Source organism: Vulpes vulpes, chromosome X (assembly GCF_048418805.1).
Source record: "Vulpes vulpes isolate BD-2025 chromosome X, VulVul3, whole genome shotgun sequence".
NCBI classification, from domain to species: Eukaryota; Metazoa; Chordata; class Mammalia; order Carnivora; family Canidae; genus Vulpes; species Vulpes vulpes.
The window spans coordinates 45084293-45103276 of NC_132796.1; the positions used below are offsets into that span (position 1 = coordinate 45084293).

An 18984-nucleotide genomic window follows, 5' to 3' on the forward strand; every position below is an offset into this window, starting at 1 on the left:
AGGGACAATGAGACTGAACAAAGAAAAATTAGGGAGTCAATCCCATTTACAATTGCACCCAAAAGCATAAGATACCTAGGAATAAACCTCACCAAAGAGATAAAGGATCTATACCCTAAAAACTATAGAACACTTCTGATAGAAATTGAGGAAGACACAAAGAGTTGGAAAAATATTCCATGCTCATGGATTGGCAGAATTAATATTGTTAAAATGTCGATGTCACCCAGGGCAATTTACACATTTAATGCAGTTCCTATCAAAATGCCATGGACTTTCTTCAGAGAGTTGGAACAAATTATTTTAAATTTGTGTGGAATCAGAGAAGACCCCGAATAGCCTGGGGAATAAAAAAGAAAACCATATCTGGGGGCATCACAATGCCAGATTTCAGGTTGTACACTACAACGCTGTGGTCATCAAGACAGTGTGGTATTGGCACTGAAACAGACACATAGATCAGTGGAACAGAATAGAGAACCCAGAAGTGGACCCTGAACTTTATGGTCAACTAATATTCGATGAAGGAGGAAAGACTATCCACTGGAAGAAAGACAGTGTCTTCAATAAATGGTCCTGGAAAATTGGACATCCACATGCAGAAGAATGAAACTAGACCACTCTCTTTCACCATACACAAAGATAAACTCAAAATGGATGAGAGATCTAAATGTGAGACACGATTCCATCAAAATGGTAGAGGAGAACACAGGCAACACCCTTTTTGAACTCGGCTACAGTAACTTCTTGCAAGATACATCCACGAAGGCAAAAGAAACAGAAGCAAAAAAGAACTATTGGGACTTCATCAAGATAAGAAGCTTTTGCACAGCAAAGGATACAGTCAACAAAACTAAAAGACAACCTACAGAATGGGAGAAGATATTTGCAAATGACGTATCAGATAAAGGGCTAGTTTCCCAGATGTATTAAGAACTTTTGAAACTCAACACCAAAGAAACAAACAATCCAATCATGAAATGGGCAAAAAACATGAACAGAAATTTCACAGACGAAGACATAGATATGGCCAACATGCACATGAGAAAATGCTCTGCATCACTTGCCATCAGGGAAATCAAAACCACAATGAGATACCACCTCACACCAGTGAGAATGGGGAAAATTAACAAGGCAGGAAACCACAATTGTTGCAGAGGATGTGTAGACAAGGTAACCATCTTACACTGTTGGTGGGAATGTGATCGGTGCAGCTACTCTGGAAAACTGTGTGGAGCTTCCTCAACGAGTTAAAAATAAACCTGCCCTATGACCCAGCAATTGCACTATTGAGGATTTACCCCGAAGATACAGATGCAATGAAACGCCGGAACACCTGCACCCCGATTTTATAGCAGCAATGTCCACAATAGCCAAACTGTGCCCTCGGTGTCCATCAAAAGATGAATGGATAAAGAAGATGTGGTTTATGTATACAATGGAATATTACTCAGCCATTAGAAATGACAAATACCCACCATTTGCTTCAACATGGAGGGAACTGGAAGGTATTATGCTGAGTGAAATAAGTAAATCGGAGAAGGGCAACTATTATATGTTCTCATTCATTTGGGGAATATAAATAATAGTGAAAGGGAATATAAGGGAAGGGAGAAGAAATGTGTGGGAAATATCAGAAAGGGAGACAGAACATAAAGACCCCTAACTCTGGGATAGGAACTAAGGGTGGTGGAAGGGGAGGAGGGCGGTGCCTGGGTGTGAATGGGTGACAGGCACTGAGGGGGGCACTTGACAGGATGAGCACTGTGTGTTGTTCTGTATGTTGGCAAATTGAACACCAATGAAAAATAAATTTTTTATAAAAAAAAGAGTTTAAACTTAAGCAACAAGCAACTTAATGTCGGCTAATATATTCAGAACATGTGATATGGAAACATAATGGTAACCAGAAATCCAAAACACTAATAGATTTGAAATAATCAGGTATGTCACTCAAGAAAACCACAAATGATGAAGGAGCAATTAAATAAATGATCAGAGAACTCCAAAAAACAACAAAAGTACCACAATGGCAAGTAATAATTATCTATCAATAATTTCATTGAGTATAAATGGACTAAATAATCCAATTTAAACACTTATGGTGATAAAATGGATAAAAAACCAAGACCCATCTATTTGCTGCCTTCAAGAAAATCCTTTTAGACCTAAAGAATCCTGCAGATTTAAAGTGAGGGGATGGGCATCCATTTATCCTGATAATGGAGTCAAAAGGAAGCCAGAGTAGTCATATCTATAACCAACGAGATTTAAACCAAAGACTGTAATGTGAGATGAAGAAGGGCACTATATCATAATAAAGGGTTCTATCCAGCAAGAAGATCTAAGAATAGTATATGTTTATGCCACTAACTTGGGAGCACCCAAATATAGAAATCAATTAACCACCATATAAAGGAAATAATTAATAATATAAAAATAGTCGAGGACTGTAACACCTTACAGCAATAAATAGATGAGTGAAGGAGGAAATCAACAATGACACAATGGCTTGGGATGACACAGTGGACCAGGTGGACTTAACAGATATATTCAGAACATTTCATCTTTTTTTGAAGATGTATTTATTTATTCAGGAGAGACACAGACTGAGAGAGAGGCAGAGACACAGGCGGAGGGAGCAGCAGGCTCCTTGCAGGGAGCCTGATGTGGGACTCGATCCCACATCCTGGGATCAGACCTGATCCGAAGGCAGGTGCCCAACCACTGAGCCACCCGGGCTTCCCAGAACATTTCATCTTAAAGCAGCAGAATACACATATTCTTTTTTGGGATATTCTCCAGGATAGATCACATATGAGGTCACACATTAGGACTCAACAAGTATCAATAGATGGAGATCATACCATGCATATTTTCTCACCACAATGCTGTATAACTTAAAGTCAATCAGAAGAAAAAATTAGAAAAGACCATAAATAACATGGATGTTAAACAGCATGCTAACAAACAATGAAAGAAATCAACCACAGAATCAAAATAGAAATAAAAAATACATGGGGAAGAAATACAAATGACCACATTGGACAATGGTCCAAAAACTTTTGGATGCATAAGTAGTCTTAAGGGGGATGTATGTGCAGCAATAAACCTTATCTTAAGCAAGAAAAATCTCAAATAAACACCCTAAATTTACACATGTAGGAGCTCGTAAAAGAACAACACATGGAGCCTGAAGCTAGGAGAAGAAAGGAAATAATAAAGATGAAAGCAGACATAAGTGATGTAGAAACTTAAAAAAATAATGGAACAGATCAAAGAAACCAGAGGATGGTTCTTTTTAAAGCTCAATAAAATTGATAAACCTCTAGAGAGAATTATCAAAAGAAAGAGAAAGTACCCAAAGAAATAAAATTGCAAATCAGAGTGGAGAACTAACAACTAACTCCATAGAAATACAAACAATTATAAGAGAATATTATGAAAAACTATATGCCAACAAATTGGGAAACTGGAAGAAATGGATAAATTCCTAGAAACATATAAACTGCTGAATCTAGGTTAAGATGATGGAGTAGTAGGAGTTTCTGCATACCTTATCTGTCAATCACAGCTACCTAAATATCAAATCACTCTTCACATCCAGGAAATTAATCTGAGGACTGAGAGAACACACATAGACAGTGAAAGATTCCTGAAAGTAGAAAAAAGAAAAAAAAAGTCCTTCACCTGCAACGGAGGACAGATCAAGTTCATAGCAGAGCTGTCCAAGAAACATGGCAGGCCAGAAGAGAGTGGCAGGGTATATTCAACATGTTGAATGGGAAAAATATGTAGTGAAGAATACTTTGTACAGCAAGGCTTTCATTCATCATTGAAGGAGAATTAGAGAGTTTCCCAGATAAACTGAAGGAGTTCATGACCACTAAATCATCCCTGCAAGGACTATTAAAGGAGATTCTTTGGGGGGAAAAGACCAAAAGCAACAAAGATTGCAAAGGAACATAGAAAATCTCCAGAAACACCAACTTCACCGTAACACAATGGCAGTAAATTCATATCTTCCAGTAATCACTCTGAATGTAAGTGGACTAAATACTCCAATCAAAAGACATAGGGTATCAGAATGGATTAAAACAAAAACCACTAAGAACCATTGATGTGCTGCCTACAATAGACTCATTTCAGTCCTAAATCCACCTCCAGATTGAAGGTGAGGAGATAGGGAAAAAATTTATCATGCAAATGGACCTGAAGAGAGCCAAGATAACAGAACTTACAGTGGACAAAATAGATGTTAAAACAAAGATTTTAAGCACAGACAAGGAAGATGCTATATAGTAATAAGGGGGACAATCCAAAAGGAACATAAAACAATTGAAAAGATTTATGCAGCAAACATGAGAAAGCAAAATACATAAGATGGTTAATAACAAACATAAAGGAACTAATTGATAGTAATAACAGTGATAGTAGGGACTTTAACAATTCATTTACGTAATCAGATCATCCCAATAGAAAATTAACAAGGTAACAGTTGTGTTGAATGACACACTGAACCAGATGGACTTAAATGCATTCAGAACAAACTATCCTAAACCAGCAGAATACACATGCTTTTCAGGTGCACATGGAACATTCTTCTGACTAGATCACATAGTAGACCACAAAGCAAGTTTCAACAAATTCAAAAAGATTGAAGTCATACCATAAATCTTTTCAGACAATGCTATGAAACTAGGAATTAACCATGAGAAAAACCCTGGAAAGAATACAAATACATTGAGGTTAAATAACATGCTACTAAGCAATGAATGGGAAAACCATGAAATCAAAGATGAAATTAAAAATTACATGGGTAATTACATGGGTGGCTCAGAGGTTGAGCATCCACATTTGGCTCAGGTCATGATCCTATGGTCCTGAGGTCTGGGAATTGAACCCTGAATCAGGCTCCCTGTGGGGAGCCTGCTTCTCCCTCTGCCTGTCTCTACCCTCTCTCTCTGTCTCTCATGATTAAATAAGTAAATAAAATCTTAAATAAATAAAAATTTAATGGAGAGGATTGAAAATGAAAATACAATGATTCAATGTCTTTGGGGGGAGGGCAGAAAAAGCAGTTCTAAGGGGGTAGATTTACAGCAAATACAAGCCAACCTCATGAAGCAGGATAAATATCAAATAAACAGCTTAACTCTACACCTAAAGGAGCCACGAAAAGAACAACAAACAAAACACCAAACTAGGAGAAGAATAAAAATAATAAAGATTAGAGTGCAAACAAATGATATAGAAAGCAAAATAATAATAATAATAATAATAATAATAATAATAATAATAATAAAGTTCAGTGAAATCAGGAGCTGGTTTTTTGAAAAGATCAACAAAATTGATAAACCTTTAGCCAGACTCATGGGAAAAAAATGAGAGAGGGTTCAAATAAAATCATCAATGAAAGAGGAGAAAAACAACTGACATCACAAAAGTACAAAAGATTGTAAGAGAATATGAAAATTATATGCCAACAAATTGGACAGCCTGGAAGAAATGCATAAATTCCTAGAAATATATAACCAACCAAAACTGAATCAGGAACAATTACCAGTAAAGAAATTAAATCAGTAATCAAAAAACTCCCAGCAAACAAAAGTCCAGGACTAGATGGCTTCACAGGGAATTCAAACAAACATTTAAGGAAGAGTTGATACCTATTCTTATAAAACTTTCCCAAACATCAGAAGTGGAACAAAAACTTCCAAATTCATTCTATGAGGACAGCATTACCCTGATAACAAAACCAGATAAAGACACCACAAAAGAAGAACTACTGACCGAGGTCCCTGAAAAACATAAATGCAAAGTTTTTCAATAAATTCTCAATAAAATACTAGCAAGCCAAATTCAACAATTCATCAGAAAAAAAAAAATCACTTGAAGTGATCAAGTGGGATTTGTTTCTGGGAGAGTAATTCAGTATTTGCAAATTAATGTTATACACCCTATCAGTAAGAGCAAGGATAAAAATGATACAATCATTTCAAGAGACGTAGAAAAATTTGAGAAAGTACAACATCCATTCAACAAAGTAGGTTTAGAGGGAACATACCTCAGCATAAAAAAACACAGAGCTAACATCACATTCAATGGGGAGAAACTGAGAGCTTTTCCTTTAAGGTCAGGAAGGATGACAAGGATGTCCACACTCACCAATATTACTCAACATAGTACTGTTAAACTTACCCACAGCAATCAGAAAACAAAAAAACAAAAGGCATTCAAATCAGTAAGGAAATAGCACTTCCATTATTTAAAGATGATATGATACCCTATATAAAACAACCTAAAGACTCCACCACAAAATTACTAGAACTGATAAATGAATTTCAGTAAAATCTGCAGGATTGCAAAATCATTGTGCAGAAATGTGTTTCATTTCTATACACTAACAATAAAACAGCAGATAAAGTAAGAAAACAATCTCATTTACAATTGCATCAAAAATAATAAAATACCTAAGAATATAATTAACCAAAAAGGTGAAAGATCTGTCTCTGAAAACTATAAAATTTTAATGAAAGAAATTGAACATGACACAAAGAAAATGGAAAGACATTCTGTATTTATGGATTGGAAGAATAAATATTGTTAAAATGTCTATACTACCCAAAGCTATTTACACATTTAATGAACTCCCTATCAAAATACCAGCAGCGTTTTTCACAGAAGTAGAACAGACAATCCTAAAATTTGTATGGAACCAGAAAGGAACTGGAATAGTGAAAGTAGTCTTGAAAAAGAAAAAAACTATAGAGGTATCACAATTCCAGATTCCAAGTTATATTACAAAGTAGTAAAATATGGTAGTGGCATAAAAATTGAGACAGATCCATGGAACAGAATAGAAAGCCAAGAAATAAACCCACGATTACATGGTTGATTAAAATTCAATAATGAAAATAAATAAATAAATAAATAAAATTCAATAATGGAGGGCAGCCCTGGTGGCGCAGCAGTGTAGCACTGCCTGCAGCCAGGTGTGATCCTGGAGATCCCGGATCGAGTCCCACATCAGGCTTCCTGTATGGAGCCTGCTTCTCCCTCTGCCTGTGTCTCTGCCCCTCTTTCCCTCTGTCTCTATGAATAAATAAAATCTTTAAAAAAATTCAATAATGGAGGCAAGAATATGCAATGGAAAGAAGATAGTCTCCTTAACAAATGGTGTTGGGAATACTAGATAGCTACATGCAGAATAAACTGAGCCACCCTCTTATGCCATAACCCAAAATAAACTCAAAAATGGATTGAGGACCTAATAGGAGCCTTGAAACCATAACAATCCTACAAGAGGACGCAGTAGTTTCTCTGACATTCATCACAGCAGCACCCTTTTGTATGTGTCTCCTGAGGCAATGGGAAAAAAGGAAATAAGCTCTTGGGACTACATCGAAATTAAAATAATAAAAAATAAAGTGACAAAAAATAAGAAATAAAAGGCATCAAATCTGGTAAGAAATCAGACTCTCCTTATTTGCAGATTTGATACTATATAATGAAAACCCTGAAGACTTCACCAAAAAAAAAAAAAAAGTATTAAAACCTACAAATAAGTTCAGTGAATTTGCAAAATATAAAGTTAATATACAGAAATTTATTGTATTTTCAAAGATTTATTTATTTATTAGAGAGAGGGGCAGATCGGAGAGAGGGAGAAGGTCCTCAATCAGACTCTCTACAGAGGGTGGAGCCCTACATGGGGCCCAGTCAATCCCATGATTCTGAGAACATGATCTGAGCTGAAATCAAGAGTCAGATGTTTAACTGACTAAGCCACCCAGGTGCCTCTATTGTGGTTTTAGACACTAATAATGAACTCACAGACAAATTAAGAAAATAATTCCATTTACAGTTGTTTTTTTTTTTAAAGATTTTATTTATTTATTCATGAGAGACAGAGAGAGAGAGAGGCAGAGACACAGGCAGAGGGGGAAGCAGGCTCCATGCAGGGAGCCCAACGTGGGACTCAATCCCGGGTCTCCAGGATCATGCCCTGGGCGGAAGGCAGCGCTAAACCACTGAGCAACCCAGGCTGCCCTCCATTTACCGTTGTAACAAAAAGAATAATACTCCTAGGAATAAATTTAACCATGGAAATAAAAAACCTATACTCTTAAAAACTGTAAGATAACTGATGAAAAAATTTGAAGACAACACAAACCCAATGTTCGTGGGTTGGAAGAATTAAAATTGTTAAAATGTTTATACTATTTAAAGTAGTTTATGGGATACCTGGGTTGCTCAGCGGTTGGGAGCCTGCCTTCGGCTCAGGTTGTGATCCTGGGATCCAGGATTGAGTCCCGCATTGGGCTCCCTATGGGGAGCCTGCTTTTCCCTCTGCCTATGTCTCTGCCTCTCTCTCTCTCTCTCTCTCTCTCTCTCTCATGAATAAATAAATCTTTTTAAAAAAGTAGTTTAGAATTTCAATAAAATATAACATCATTTTTCACAGATCAAGAACAAATAATACTAAAATTTGCGTGGAACCACAAAAGACCTTGAGTAGCCAAAACAAAATTGAAGATGAAAAATGCTGGTAATGGGGATCCCTATGCTGGTAGTGGGGATCCTTGGGTGGCTCAGTGGTTTAGTGCCTGCCTTTGGCCCAGGGCACGATCCTGGAGTCACGGGATCGAGTCCCACGTCGGGCTCCTGGCATGGAGCCTGCTTCTCTCTCTCCTCCGGTGTCTCTGTCTGTGTGTCTCTCTCTCTATGTCTATAATAAATAAATAAATAAATAAATAAATAAATAAATAAATAAATAAATCTTTAAAAAAAAAAGAAAAATGCAGGTAGTATCACAACCCCAGATTTCAAGATACAGTAAAACACTATTGTAATCAAAATAGTATGGTACTGGCATAAGAAGAGACATAGATCAATTGAAAAGCATAGGGAGTGGCGCCTAGGTGGCTCAGTTGGTTAAGTATCTGCCTTTGGCTCAGGTCATGATTTCAGGATCCTGAGATGCAGCCCTGTGTTGGGCTCCCTGCTCAGTGAGGAGTCTGCTTCTCCCTCTCCCTCTGCCCCTCCCTCCTGTTTGTGTGTGTGTGTGCTCTCTCTCTCAAGTAAATAAATAAAATCCTTAAAAAAAAAAAGAATAGGGGATTCAGAAATAAAATCACTCATATATATTAATTTAATCTATGTCATAGTGTTATAAATATACAGTGGGGAAATAACAGTCTCTACAACAAATGCTATTGGGAAACCTGGACAGCTGTATGCATGGTAATTAAACTGGATCACTTTATTATGCCATATACAAAAATAAACAAAATGGATTAAAGACCAATATGTGAGAGCTAAACCATAAATATCTTCAAAGAAAACAGAGGCAGTAATCTGTTTGACATCAGCCTTAGCAAAATATTTATTGATGTGTCTCCTCTGGCAAGGGAAACAAAAGCAAATATAAATTATTGTTACTACATCAAAATAAGAAACTTTTGCATAGCAAAGAAACTTTGAACAAAGTTTCATGAACAAAACAGAGAACCTACTGAATGGCAGAAGATATTTGCAAGCGATAATATTTGATAAGAGATTAATATCCAAAATATATAATGAACTTCTATAACTTGACACTAAAAAACAACCAGATTTTTAGAAAATGGTAAAGGATTTGAGTAGACATTTCTCTAAAGAAGACATACAGATTGCCAACAGTCATATGAAAAGTTGCTCAACATCACAAATCATCAGGGAATTGCATATCAAAGCCAAGATGAGAGATCAATTCACAACTGTCAGAAAAACTAGAATCCAAAAGAAATAATTAGTGTTTGTAAGGACATGGAGAAAGGGGAATCCTCCTGCATTGTTGTTTGAATGTAAATTAAACGAACCACTATGGAAAACAGTATGGAAGATTCTTTAAAGAATGAGTGTTCTAGTATATGTTGGCAAATCAAACCTCAATAAAAATATATATATATAATATATATATAAAATAATTAAAAATAGAACTACCATATGATACAGTAATTTCAGTATTGGTTGTTGGTTCAAATAAAACAATAATACTAATTTGAAAAGATATATGCATTCCTATGTTTATCACAATGTCATCTTTGATGGCCAAGTTATGTTAGCTGCCTGTGCTACATAACCAAAAGATGAATGTATAGAGGGGGATATATATATATATATATATACACACACACACACACAATGGAATATTAACTTAGCGATAAAAATAATGGCATTTGCAAAAACATGGATGAACATAAAGAGTATTATGGACAATACAGTAAGTCAGACAAATTACATATAATTCTGCTTATATGTGGAATGTAAAAACAAACAAAAGTAGATATGGACACATAAATACAGAGAACTGGAGGTTCCAAAGGGGATTGGTGGATGAACGCAAAAGATGGAGGTCCCAACTTGCAGTTATAAACAAGTCACAGGAATAAAAAAACTACAGCATAGTAATAGTAACTATAGTCACTAATATAATAACATTGCTTGTTGACAGATGGTAACTACACTTGTGGTTAGCATTATGTAATGTATAAAATCATTGAATAACAATGTTTTGCACCTGAAGTTAAAATGATGTATGTAAGCTATATTTTCATAAAGGAAAATAAAACTTTTTAAAAAGTGAAAATTTGGAAAAGAAGAGAAAATGGGTGTGTATTGCACAGAAAAAGGCCACCTGAAGACATAGGAAATTACCCATTCAGCCATCTGCAAGCTAAGGATTAAGGCCTCAGAAGAACTCAGACATGCCAGCACCTGAATTTTACACTTCTAACCTCCATAACTGTGAGAAACAAATTTCTGTTGTCTTTTTTTAAAAAAAAAAGGTGTCAAAATATGTCACAAAAACCCTCATAGTGAGAAGGAAACCAACAATACATTAATCGGTTGAGCGAAGGAAAACAACAGATAAACAGAAAAGGGAAAATATAGATTTTCTATTTCTAAAATTTACTATTTTAAAAATAAAAGTATCTAGAATGCCTTTAGACAAGAGCAAGTGCTAGGGAAGTAAAAATGATTTAATAGAAAATTTGAGTACCTCTTATTAAATTGACTTATTTTATTTTGTATATTTTTTTATCGGAGTTCGATTTGCCAACATATAACACCCAGTGCTCATCCCGTAAAGTGCTCCTCTCAGTGCCCGTCACCCACTGACTGTTATTTTGAATGTATATGATAGCAATATTTGATAGGAATGGTGTTCCCACACATGGGTAGTATAAGAATATAATGAAATTTAGGATGTAACTTGCTAAAAATTCTTGACATTAGCCTTAGGTGTTCATGTGAGATCCATTGAATTCACATTTCATTCATTTTTATTTTTCCAAACTTTTTCATTATTTGGAAAAAAAATTACATACTGAGAATTTACAGTGTGACATTTGTATACATTTGAAATAAACACTACAAATATACAGATTAACAAAATCGTTCCTTCACAGTTACATATTTTGTTATTTTAGTGAGACCAATTATATGAACTTTTAGTAAGATACTAAAATAGTACGTAAATTGACATGTAATTAATTATTGCAGTATTAGTAACTAGAATCACAGTATGCTATATTAGATCTCTAGGATTTATACAACATATTTAAAGAATTGGGAGCCAGTGAAGAAAACCTTGTCATTTCCCAAATTGCAAACATCTAATAATCAATATTCTATGCTCATCCTATAAGTATGACTTGCTGAGATTACACATATAAATGAATTTTGCAGTATTTCTCTTTCAGTATGCAATATATTTCAATAGAAATTTTATGCTCTACGTTACTTTTATTCAGGGTGATATATTACCTTTCAGAATATTTTAAACATTGTCTTCTATGAATATAACATAATTATTTATTCTGTTTGTCCACTCACGTGAAAATTTTTACACAACTTAACTACTATGAAAATACAACAAAAAATTGGGAATACACATATATCTTTAAAATGCAGATTTCCTATGTATTCAGATTGCTTTGTAAGATGGTAGTTCTATTTTAATGTTATGACAAAAAGCAATGATAATTTAACAAATGTTTTTGAGACTTTCTATGGAAAGCAAGAGAAAAGATGGGATGAAGAACAGAAACAAAGTTACAAAGACTAAGATTACTCTAAACCTAACACTCAATAGGGAAAAGACACAAATGGGTTTAAAACAACAGCCAGGGGACGCCTGCATGGCTCAGGAGTTGAGCACCTACCTTTATACTCAGGGTGTGGTTCCAGAGTCCCCGAATTGAGTCCCGGATCAAGACTGACATGGGTTCCCGTCGAGGACCATACATATCCCTCTGCCTATGTTTCTCCATCTCTCTCTGTGCATCTCATGAATTAATAAATAAAACCTTTCAAAAAAACAAAACCAGTCATTACGAAACATAAAATTCGGAACACTGAAACGAATGAACTCTATGCAAAAGAGAAAACTTAATAAAATTTAAAAATATCCAAAGCACATTGAAAACGTCCGGAGAAACAGAAGTATTCAAATCCCCGAAAAATACAATTTCTATAAAAATTTTGACAAAAAGGAAAAAAAGATATATACTAAAAAAAAAAAAGATATATATATTCCCCATGAGATATAATACCGAACCAACGAAGTATATTCTCAGCAAGCTCTGATGAAAAAACAATCGGGGGGGGGGGGTCTCTCTCAGCGCCTCGCCCCACTCCCCCACCCCCACCCCCACCCCACCCCCGTTGGCTTTGGCGGCCAGGATCCCTGGTTTCAATTCTGCACAGGGAGCTCCACCATAAGACTTGCTGGGTTTTCCTCCAAGGGCCCCTGCGAATTTTTGCCCTTGGGCAGGAGGTGGGGGTTAGGAGGTCCATGGAGCTGGGGTTGGGGGCCCTTCCGTTTTCGAGGGGCTTGTGGCCGAAAGGGGGGCATGTTTGGGGGCTTGGTTCGGTGTAAATAGCTCCCTCTGTTCCTCAACCTAAACCGGGATTGATGCCGGCCGGGTATTGGCCCTGGAAAAGGAATGAGATGGGCCCCTGGGATGGGGGGGTGGGGGTTGGTGTTGTGTGTGTGTGTGTGTGTGTGTGTGTGTGTGTTTGTGCGCGCGCCTGTGCCAGCTGTTGGGGGGGAGGGGCGGTAGAGGGTGGAGTAGGTTGGGTTATCAGGTTATCAGGCAGTCAGTCTTGCAAAACCAGGGAATGAGGGCTTTTAAGCCAGAGCAGGTTGGGATGCAAAGCAAAGCAGTGGCCACCTCGGTGTGATTGTTTAAGGTCATACCCTCATAAGCCATGCCACCCAGTGCCTGGAGAACGTGATCCTGAAGGTTTTTACGGTTTCCCCAGTGGTTCCCTTCCTGGCCTTTTTGAAAAGCCTTCCTGGATGCCTGAGCCCATGGGAGTTCCACAGGGGAGGGAAAATCCACACCCGCAAGGCAGGGTATTCCAACACTGGGTGGTTAGTATCTTAAGGACTCTTAGAAAGGAGCAGTCACTGTTTGGGACACTCTTCCATTCCAGTCAAGCTATTCCAGGAAGTAGGCCAACCTTTGAAATTGGCGAGGAAAAGGAAACACACACGGAAACAAGCAACAAACACCTTCGAAGGTCCCCACCTTCCTGCCAAGCAGGACCTACGGTGGATCTTTCCCAGACACTGAAGGGCAGGGCGCCTCTGGCACTTCCTGGGAGAAAAAGCAGGGAGAAAGAAGGGCGGGGATCCGGACCAACAAACAAGCCACAGAATCCCCACTCTGCAGCATCTGGGGTCATCTTTGGTTCCTCACATCTGTCTGGATGCAGCTCTCCTCCTCCACACCTTTCCCTGTAGTCACCTGTGCTTACTATCATGAACTCGGGCACATACCTCCACACCTCCACACCTCCACCCACACCCACACCCACACCCGCTCTAGCTCTCGCTCTAGCTCTCGCTCTCCCCCCCCGCCCCCCGCCCCTACACTCAGAGGCACGTGCAAACAGGCACACGGGCAGGCGGACGGGCATACGGGCATACACAGCTTTATTCAGGTAGACCGGTCTGGGCAGGCCCCCTCACTGACACAGCCAGCCTCTGTGCAAGGAGGCTCAGTGGGCCCGACAGACGCCCTTCCTTGTTGTTCCCCTTTCCTTCCTCCCTGCCCCTTTCTGTTTGGCCTCCCACGCCTGAGTTGGGCCCTAGAGCATGGCAAAACAGGCCTCTCTCTGGACAGGGCTCAACCCCTCGCCTAAGTGGCTGAGACTTTGCCTTGGCTGATGGCTCTTCCCCTAGGAAGCCACGGCTGGCTGGTTCCACAGGTCCAGCTGGGGCGCGGTGCCTTTTGAGGTCACATTCGTTCTTCTCCTGCACTAGGGTTCCTCCTTTGCTCTCTCTCCGCTTTTGACTCCTTACTTTCGCGTCTTTACTGGCATTCTTCCTCTGCGCGTGTCCCCACGTTAACCTTTACTGGTGCTATGGAAGTGAACGCGGCCCCCGTGGATTGGGGGAGCAAGGGGCATCGCCTTACGACCATCCCTTGACCATCCCTTTATTGCCCTGGGAGAGAGTAAGTAACTCATCCCTCTCCTCTCTCGGGTCCCCGACCTCCCGCTTTTTAAACCCACCCCAGTGTTTCCCCGGGGTGTCCTCAGACCCGACCCTCTCTTTGCCCTGGGTGCATGCCCCGGGCTCTTTGGCTCTTTTGGCCCTATGGCGCGTGCCCGCTCCATATTCAGGGTGTGGTTGGGCCTCTCCTTTGGCCCTCTCTGTGCCCTCCAGGGCGACCTCCGGGTCAGGACCCTTGATGGCACTCAGGAGGGCTCCTTTGGCAAGAGGCTGCCTGGTGGGCGGTGGGCCCTTTTCCTGGCGGGGCCGCCTGTACACGGGGGTACACGGGGCCACACGGGCACGCCGCCATGTGCACGCTGAGCATACTGACAGACACGCCGCGCGCGCGTGCACACACTGGCAGGGGGACGCGGGCACGCACATTCCCGGGCGGGCTCTCCAAGCGGGTCACGCAGCCAAGCCCTTGGGGGTGGCGTGAGTTGGTCACCTGTGGACGGGCCTGCTCAAGCAAGGCCTGTGAACCTGGAGCCTGGCCTGTTTACCCAGATAGATGGGGACTCCCACATTGGAGGAGAGTCGGTGGCCGTCCTCCGCAGAATGGTGGCCCTGTGTGGGGCCCCGCGACTCGGAGATGTTTGGTGGTGGCCTTGCCAAGGCCCCTGTGTGAGAGCACGGGCTGGGCTGCCTGCCATAGAGTCGGTGCTCGTGTGAGTGCTTGGTTCCCCATTCTGGGGAGCCCCCTGGATGCGGCCCTGTGGCTGCAGGTCCGGTGGGCCATTTCTGGCTGCTTTGTCGGGTCCTGGCAAGGCGGTGGTGACCTCAGGCTGTAGCTACAGGCCTTGGGGGGAGGCCACGAAGGGACCCGCAAGCCAGCGCGGGAGGGGTGGGGTGGGGGGGACAGTGGGGGAGAAAGCTTGTTCAGGGGAGGTCCTACGGATGTAAACCATCCCCGCAGAGTCAGAGTCACAGAGGTGGGCTTATGTGTCCCTTGCCACTTACCTCACAGGAGAGCAGGGGGCAAGAACAATGGGGTAGGGTAACTGGAAGGGGAAAGGCCCGGCAGGGTGTCAGGCCTCCTGGTCCCCAGTCATTTAGCCCTGCTTAGTGATTTGGTATTCAGCTGGAGTCCCCTTGCCAGGTGTGTGTGTATATGTCTATATACATATACACACATACGTATTCCCACATATGTATTTAAATATACATATACACGTATATATTTATGTGTGTGTATATATATATATACATATATATATATATATATATATATTTTTTTTTTTTTTTCCCCTCTCTCCTTCTCCTTTCCCTGTAATGGGGTGTGTAAGTGTGTCCTTCTGGTGGTGGTGTTGCTGTCCTTTCTTGTCCCCTGAACTCCAGTGCCTTGTGATTTTTCGTGTTTTGCGTGTTGAGGGGCACTGGCTGTGGGGGGGCCTCGTTTTGGTTTTTACTTTGTCCTTTTGCTTTCTGAGTACCTCTGCGTGCGCGTGTGCGTATGTGTGCGTGTGCCTGTGCGGTGTGCGTGTGTGTGTGTGTGTGTGTGTGTGTGTGAGAGAGAGAGAGAGAGAGAGAGAGAGAGAGAGAGAGAAAGGAGAGAGCCCGAGAGTGTTGTTGTGGTGGTAGCTGCTGTTGTTGTTTTGTTTGGTTTGTTTTTAACCTTAGATGTGGCTGAGGACCAAGACCTGAGGTGGTTGGGATGAAGGGGGAGGGGGCAGGGTCCGGATTCAGTTGGCAAACGTGGAGCCATACTGCCATCAAGCGGAAATTGTTTCTGTCCAAGGGAGCCGCCTGGGCTCCAGTGGTGAGGAAAGCCCAGGAGTTGAGGAGGAGCTGGCTTGGGGCCGGTGAGGGGAGAACGGGGCAGAGAGGGAAGGGGAAGCGGTGGGCCCTGTGCTTGGACACCTGGACACCTGGCTCCTGGCCTTCCCTTCACCTGTGTGCTGGATCCCAGATTGGACCCTGGCTGCGGAGCTGAGGAAGTCACTCAGAAGCCCCAGGGGCAGCCTGAGATGGCTGAGCGCGGAGGTTGCCTGGGACTGCCAAGCGCCATTGGCCGGGCCCGGAACCTCTAAACTGCCTCGGCTCCCAGTGAGGAAAGCGAAAGGGGCCTCCTGATCCCCGCGTGGCCCCAGGCAGGGCACTCCCCACAAAGGACACCAGAGGAAAACACGGCCCTGGTCCCTGTGGTCAGTGGCCAGTTGCTTCCCCTGGGCCCACCCCAAAATGGCTGACAGGGAAGCCCCGCCCCCCCCCCCCCCCCCCCCCCGTTTGGCCTTGGGGCTGCCTGCTGTATCCCCAGGGTCCCGAGAACCCTGCTTCCCCACTGGGTCCCACTGGCAGGCACAATTCCATCAGGGCTTCTGAGGCCTGATGGGCCTGAGACCCACCCTGGCTTGGGCAGGGCCCAGGCAATGCAGGGCATGCCTGCTGACGTTCCCTCCCGCCGCCCCCACCCGGGTGCCTGGCGGTGCCTGGCGGAAGACAGGTTGCTGCTGCCTGGGCTTTTCAGAGACAGTTTCCGCTGGATGGCACTGTGGCTCCAGAGATGGCAAGTCACCCCTTTCCCTGCCCCCACTGAGCCTTCCTCTTCCCTCTTTGGCTGCCAGACACTGGGTGGAGAACCACCACCACCACCACCACCACCACCACCACCACCACCACCACCCCTGCCCTTCTCCAGCCTCCTCTAGCCTCTGCCTTCTCTCCTCCTCTCCTGCTCTCCTGCTCACCGTCCCTGTCCTCATCCAAGCCACAGAGCACCCATCTCAACTCTGGCTGGTTTCCTGGCCATCTTGACCACTTTGGGCAAACCTGCAAGTGTAACTAGGCCTTTTCTTCTTCTTCTTCTTCTTCTTCTTCTTCTTCTTCTTCTTCTTCTTCTTCTTCTTCTTCTTCTTCTTCTTTTCCTTCAAGTTTTTCCTTTGACTCCAGTTAGTTTAACGTGCGGCGCGTTGCATTCCTTTCGGGTGTCCAATATACTGATTCAGCAGTTCCCTAGGTCACCTGGTGCTCATCTGGACTCTGTGCACTGGCTAATCCCCAGTCAGCTGTTTCACCACCCCCACCTTCTCCCATTGGGTAACCATCAGTTCTCTCTCATTAAGAGTCCCCCTCTGGATCTCTTCCCCCACCCCCCACCCCCGCACCTTTGGGTTTTCTTCTTAAATTCCCCGCTTGAGTGAAATCCTAAGGTATCTGTGTTTGTCTGCCTGACTCAGTTTGCTTAGCCTTCTACTCTCAGGCTCCATCCATGTCCTTGGAAATGGGAAGATTTCATCCCCTTTTTATGGCTGAATGACATTCCTGTGTGTGTGCCCGCGCTCTCGCGGGCGTGTGCGCGTCCCGGCACACGTCCACGTCCCGGCACACGTCTGTACCACATCTTCTTTATGCACTCGTCAGTCCGATGGACACTTGGGCTGCTCCCCTCTTCTTGGCTATTGTAAATAACTCTGCGGTAAACATAGGGGCGCGTGTGTCCCTTTGAATTAGTGTTCTTGTATCCTTTGGGTAATTATCCGGTCCTGCGATTGCTGGATGGCCGGGTCGCTGTAGTTTACCTTTTCGAGGAACCTCCGCGCTGCTTTCCACTGTGGCTCTGTTCCCAGTTTGGGCTCCCACCAGCAGTGCAGTGCGCCAGTGTTCCTTTTCTTCCCCATCCTCGCCGGCACCTGTTGTTTCTTGTGTTACCGATTTTTAGCTAGGCGTTTCTTGACTCCGTTCGCCCTGCTGGTTCACGGTGAACACAGATGACCCTCAAGAGATCCCACCAGTAGGCTTACGGATTTTTCTTGGACTTTGAATCTTCAGGCTCCCCCTGGCCTCTGGCTTGTCTGCACCACACCTGTCCCTTGGCAGCCAGCTCTCTTCTCCTGAAGCCTCATGGTTCAGTGGGCCAAAGAATGGGCCAGAGGGCAGCCAGGTCCCACAGGGGTCCAGAACCTGTTGACCGGTCTTGCAGAACGCGGTCCTGCGGAGGGTCACGGGGCTCTGAGGGCCACCAGCTGCCTCCCTCCATGGAACCCCGGGCACTGGTTTGTGCCCAGGGGTGGGCGGTGGGCGGTGGGCCTTTTCGGAGATGGGATGGGTTACAGAGGTGGGTCTCCCGGAAGAAGGCCACTTGGCGTCTCTGATGGAGCGCAGTGTGTCCTTCCCCAAATGCCTCTGTTCACAGGTTCCAGTCGGGGCGGGGGGGCGGGGGGGTCTCTCTGCGCGCCTCGCCCCACTCCCCCACCCCCACCCCCACCCCACCCCCGTTGGCTTTGGCGGCCAGGATCCCTGGTTTCAATTCTGCACAGGGAGCTCCACCATAAGACTTGCTGGGTTTTCCTCCAAGGGCCCCTGCGAATTTTTGCCCTTGGGCAGGGGGTGGGGGTTAGGAGGTCCATGGAGCTGGGGTTGGGGGCCCTTCCGTTTTCGAGGGGCTTGTGGCCGAAAGGGGGGCATGTTTGGGGGCTTGGTTCGGTGTAAAT

General features: G+C 42.9%; 1 long non-coding RNA gene across 1 annotated transcript; it reads right to left on the reverse strand.

Moving 5' to 3' along the window:
- Positions 1 to 8247: 8247 nt before the first annotated feature.
- Positions 8248 to 17525, reverse strand: LOC140596199 (uncharacterized). Its single transcript, XR_011998223.1, has 3 exons — positions 17324 to 17525; positions 12213 to 12356; positions 8248 to 8731 (listed from the first exon to the last, which is right to left on the reverse strand). It is a non-coding gene; the product is annotated as an uncharacterized lncRNA (long non-coding RNA).
- Between the last annotated feature and the right edge of the window lie 1459 nt (positions 17526 to 18984).